At 38.8% G+C, this 6,086-nt stretch overlaps 1 long non-coding RNA gene across 1 annotated transcript; it reads right to left on the reverse strand.

Annotated features, from left to right (window-relative positions):
* Positions 1-455: 455 nt before the first annotated feature.
* Positions 456-3,161, reverse strand: LOC149389145 (uncharacterized). Its single transcript, XR_016300527.1, has 3 exons — positions 2,701-3,161; positions 1,542-1,674; positions 456-867 (listed from the first exon to the last, which is right to left on the reverse strand). It is a non-coding gene; the product is annotated as an uncharacterized LOC149389145 (long non-coding RNA).
* Positions 3,162-6,086: the final 2,925 nt, after the last annotated feature.

Genomic DNA, 6,086 nt, shown 5'->3' on the forward strand with positions numbered 1-6,086 from the left:
CTCAAAGCCATCCTCAAACCTTATGCACTTCATGTGCTTGGTTTCGATAATGAGAGTGCAAAACGCACCCTATCACAACCTTGTCTCTTATTGAGATGCTATCATCTTCCTTTATCGAGGTCCACCAACTTTCATCCAGAAAGTATTGTATGTAGAACAATCCCTCTATTTGTTCCTACGTCATGAGCATCGTACGTTTTCGTGAACAGTCCTTACGTTAAACTAGCACGAGCTTCGTGCTTAGCTACCATGAACTCTACGCAATACTCTAGCGGAGTTCTGACTATATCCAACTGCATTGCGATATTCTGAACCCAAAAACCTGCAACTTGCAGAACCATATATCCTTGAATGCGTGAATATAGAAATCCTAGAACTTCCAAAGACATTGACTTCTAGACGTACTAACACGCGCTTCATCCTAAACACGTGTTGTCACTTCCTGAAAAACGATTCATTACTCGACCATACTCAAGAGGCTCAAGTGAACAAAAAGATCCTTGTAACAAAGGAACATTCGAAGGACTCGCATCAGGCGACCTTCTAAAACGACTATCGATGGACTATAAGTGTAAAGTAAACCGAGTATGCATTCCCTAGAGATTCTTAACCTAGAGCTCTGATACCACCCTGTCACGCCCCGGGAAAAGATGAGGCGTGATTATTGAATATAAAATAAACTGATAAACTTTACAAAACTAACCCACGGTGCATACTCAGTTGATTACTTTACAAGTCCAAAGATAAAAGAAAGAAAACGAAAAATAAAACCAACCTTCGACACTTGATAGACTATCCAGCGAAAACCTTCCAACTCTCGACCACACTTAACTCCGAGGTCTTCCTAACCCTTCTCCTTCTCACATCCTGATTATAAGAAAAATTTGAGGGAAATAGGGGTGAGCCTGAGGCTCAGTAGGTACTATAGTAATGGTTTGATTTTTAAAAAAAGATTTTCGAAAATAATACTTACTTTATAATAATAATATTCTTGTCCCGCGTAAATCACCATACACGTACAAGTATAATAATAGTCTTATACGTGTAAATCACCATACACGCACAAGTATAACTTGCAGGAATGTAAATTGCATGAATGTAAATGACAGAAATGTAAATGACGGAATGCTGATGCTAGAAATGTAAATGCAAGAAATGCAATTGAATTTAAATGTGCATCTACGCCCATTTAAACGTATACTATTTCCTGAGCTCCTGTCAACATAACCCGTGACAGTCCTCTGATCAGAATGGTGCACTCTCCACACCCTTATATATATACGATTGCACTCTCCGCTTCATATATATACGTTTCCGGCTCTATCAGGATATACAAAACATTTTATTTCGCAAATACGGGATATATGTATAATATCGAAATATTCTCAACTTCATGATCAGATATCCTGAGATGAAGTTCCGCCACATTTTCTAAGAACGGTTTAGGTTTCGTGGCACGTTCACAATCATTTTCATTTCGAAAATAATATATACTTGAGGCCAAACCATAAAATCAGGAGAGAAGGGTTATAATAACCTACCTCGAGAGTAAGCGTCTATGTCGCTCTTCCACGAGACGTTCGCTCGTCCTGTGAACCTGAACGTTCACTAATACCGAGAATCCAGACGTTCACTTACTCCGTGAACCCTCTAAACGACTTTCAGTCTCGAGTCCTATCACGATAAATCAAACCGATCCTGAATCAGAATTCTATGAGTAATCCATAATACTCAAACTCTAACGTACGATTTACAAATCGTAGAACCCAAAGACATATCCACTATAAGGAATCCAAGTTCTCAGAACAAAACTTCAAACGATACGAGAAAGTGTAAACTCGAACAAAAAAATTACGATCAATCTCAAAACCGAGAAATAATCCCAATAAGCAAGCCTCGTTCTTCTCTTTTCCGAATTCCAAAGGAAATATCAAATCTTATTATTACTAAGCTCGAGTAACCGAGAAATCAAACGTTAAATCACAATCGAGTCTTAACTCTTAAAATCCTTAAACGAGCTTAATAATAATAACGAATAATCTACTATTTTTTTCTCTTTCCAACTTGCATCGAAACCGACTTTCAAACAAATAAAACGTACTAACGTACTAACTCGAACCGATTCGTACAAAATAACTTTAACTCTGTAAATTACAACATAATAAATATATAACTCGCTAATCCTAAACGGATGCTTCGCGAGCCTCCGAGTCAAAACCGAAACGCCGTCATTCACCCTGTCTCGGTCTCGTCTCGTCGACACTCGCGTTGTAGCTCCGTCATGTCTCGGGCCGCGTCCTCGTTGTCCCGAACCAGCTGTTTTGGGCTCTGCGTAGCCCGCCTAAGACGACCCTAGACCCTCGATAATAAAACTCGTAACGAAGACAAAACACGTTAACATATCATAAAAATCCCGAAACCTCATGAACTCCAAAATTTTCCAACCCCGAAATCCACAATAATCACTCTCAAATCATCACTTATCCATAATCAAATTTTCAAAATCAAACCACACGGCCAAAAGGAATTTCAAACCAAAATCATCATCAATTCGAACTCTATCACAACCCAATCTAAATGAAGCTCAAAATTGCTCTGAAAACATTTCAATCTCCTCAATTAACGCTCATGAAGAAAAGCCCCAATTTTGAACTACAAACCCTAACATCACGAAATCCATTTTGGGTTTTGATTTCTTACCCAATTCTTTCGTGGATTTGGACTCTCCGGGGTGTGTTCTCTCTCTCCCGGTGGTTCTTTCTCGGGCGGCGGCCACGGCGAGCTCGCGGCGTTCTTCTCTCGGCCTCAGCGGGCGAGCGCTGTCTCGGCTGGAACTGGTGGCCGAGCGCGAGGTGCTGAAGAAGAAGAAAGAAGAAGAAGATGAGGAAGAGGTTGGAGTGGTGAGGATCGGCCGGAGTTCTTCGTTGTGGTTGCGTGGTTTTGTTTTTTTTTTTCTCTTTCTCTGCTTTCCTTTGCAGATCGAGCGACAACGAGGAGAAGAAGAAGAAGAAGTGAATCGAAGAAGAAGAAAAAGGAAAGGAGAAGAAGAGTGTAGAAGAATTCTTTAAATTTTTGCAAATAATACCCTCGTAACTCCACCGCTTGTAAACCAACCCCAACTCAAGCTTTTTATTTTAATTGAGTCCAGAAAACCTTACAATCACATCCTTGTCACAAAATTTTGTGACTTCAACCATAACCGATCGAACTTTTAATTAAATGATTCAAACCGAGAATTTTCTCGTTCATTCTCGATTAACTCAAATATATTCAAGGTTTCTCGGAAATAATTCTCGTCCTTGAGAATTTATTTTCTTAAATCAAATTCCGGAATATCTCATCGGAAAATAATTTATTATTCGCGACGAACTCGATAAATCCTTTATTTTATTCCGAGATTTCTCATTACCTTAATATATTTCAAATCCAAAATTACTGGAAATAATTCTTAGAAAATTAATTTACATAATTTTCTCGTCCTTTGATCAACTTAATTTACAAGATTAATCTTAAAACTTCGAGTCGCTACAATGTGGCTGCTTGTGAAACATCCAAAGAGGCTGTATGGCTTAGAAAGTTCCTTAAGTATTTGGAAATTGTTCCAAACGTCAACGAGCCCATGACCCTTTATTGTGATAATAGTGGGGCTGTCGCTAACTCAAAGGAACCTAGAAGCCATAAGCGCTCTAAGCATATTGAGAGGAAATACCATTTGATTCGAGAGATCGTGCAGCGCGGAGACGTGGAAGTGAAGAAGATCTCAACGGTGGACAACCTCGCAGATCCATTCACCAAGGCCCTAGCGAACAAGGTCTTCGACCAACATCGTGAGGGATTAGGCATGAAGGACTACACACACCTTCTTTGAGTCAAGTGGGAGTTTGTTGTCAATGGTGCCCACAAGAAGAGTTGTAGTCTTTATTTTGTACATTTGATGTAATAAAGTCTCATGAAGACTCTTGCTTGTAATTGCCTATCTATTCATTAATAAAGTTGAAACGTTCATTCATTCTTTCTTTGTTTGAAGCTTTATGATAAAACCTTAGTCTTTTAGTCCATAAACAAACTTAACAACTTACGAAGAGACAAATGTAGATTTGCATGAACAAACTCTTCGTAGTTTGCTTAAAACGATATATTCGCAATCTTAGGGTCAAAGGACTATTGACATCAGTATGATTGTTAGAAGAATCTATGATGTCTGGTTATGAGGCATTGAGAGTTGAGGACTCTATACTTCTTCTAGGTATCTTCCGAAGGTACTGAATTGACCAGTGCACTTCTAGAGACAATATAAGAACAAACCATTTAACCTCTTATGTCTCGAAGTCACTATGTATGAATTGCATCATGCTTACCTTAATCCTGAAATGAGACATGCAATTTCACACCTTAGTATTTTCATTTGAGAAAGTCAAAGTTCGGACTCACTATGTGATTCCGAACAAGGCCTATTGGTGAAGTACTAAGTTGTGAGTCTGTCATGAGTAACTTTGTGAAGTTCTCATAGATATGGAATTCATGTACAAGATTGCTGAAATGCAATGTATGTCACCTCATGCTTTGTTCCTTGGAGTGTGAATAAATGAATTGGCCAGTGTCCAAATTGAATCCTGACTTTTTTGGATGAAACAATGTGACTTGTTAGCTCCTCGTCAATGCATTGTTTCTAACTTATTCACAAGCGACAAAGGAGTTGAGGAAATAACAGCTAGAAGGGTAAAATGGTAATTTAGTAAATCCCGACTAGCTGATGACATTCATGAAGGGTAAACATAGATAATATTCAGTGGATCCGCTCATTATAATTAGGTCGAATTCTTGAGTAGAAAACAAATTCATTTGAACCGAGAGATTTTCAGTGTCAGCTCTTTAGTGGATTCAGTTGGCATTAAGCTAAACTTGGAAAAGGTTTGTGAACTTTTGAGTCCAAGTGTTTAGCTCAAGCTTTGTTCATTTGGGTCCATGAGGTCACTGTCACGAATCACATCGATAGGAATAGTTAAACTGGAAGCTAAGTCAAAACAAGAACGAAAATTGTCGAAAGGGTATTTTTGTCTTTTGAGACAAAGGATGAAATGAATGTCAATAAATTTTTGACAAGGTCATTTTATGACATGTTTCACTCGGCCATGACTTGATCATTGGGCCTTGTGAATTAATTTCATTTCATAAGAATTTTATTGAAAATTCTTATTGGGCCTTTTTCATGTTGTCATGAACAAATGGAAAAGCTTCTAGAAGCCCATTCTAGAAGGACATAGGCGCCCAACATACCCAACCAAGAGAGAATATTTTGTGCATAAATGTATCAAGATACTTGCCAAAAGAAAAAGAGGAAACAAATTTGCATGAGGATGCTTTAGGGTAATCGGCCAAGAGAGAGACAAGGCAAGGCAAGGAACAAAAATGGAAACAAATCCAAGCCTTCTAGAAGGCATCCTTGGCCGAGCATCTCAAGTGGGAAAAGAGGTAATTTGCTCATGAATATGTGATATTCTATAGAAGAGGAAACTACCTTATAGAAGGTGAGACCTCTCCTATAAATAGGAGCCCCTTTTCCTCACAATTAAATAATCCTAAGTTTAAGAGATTGAGAGACTCTCTCTCTAGAACTTGGCCGAAAATCCTCTCTCTCTCTCTCTAGTTTATTTTCGATTTTTTTCTTGTCTTGGCACCTAGGTCCTCACTCGACCTAGTGTTTAGCTCTGCGACTTCGAGACTCGTTCTTAAGTCGTAGCGTTTAAAAGTGCCCACTCACTGATTCCTTCTTTTCGAGTGATTTAGTGATAGAAACTTTCGTGGTTGCTCGAGGTGCCGAGGAAAGAAAGAGAGACGTGCTGCGAGGGGAGACGAGCGTTGCAAACTTTCCACAAGCTTCTTCAAAGTTCAAGCTTCAAGAAAGGTTAGTAAACTTCTAGCTCATATTGGTTTTTAATTACATGTACTTGCACTTGTCTAGGTTAGTAAAAACTGTTTTACTTGTAAAAGAAAATTTTTAAAATTCCGCCGCTTACCGAAGCGTTAATTATTTTCTCAAATCCTAGATCGATTCCAACAGAAATGAGGGGTTCGGGCGAGGCCCT

This window comes from Urtica dioica, chromosome 8 (assembly GCF_054948205.1).
Source record: "Urtica dioica subsp. dioica isolate 48M chromosome 8, U.dioica_male_clone48M_v1_H2, whole genome shotgun sequence".
In the NCBI taxonomy this organism is placed as follows: Eukaryota; Viridiplantae; Streptophyta; class Magnoliopsida; order Rosales; family Urticaceae; genus Urtica; species Urtica dioica.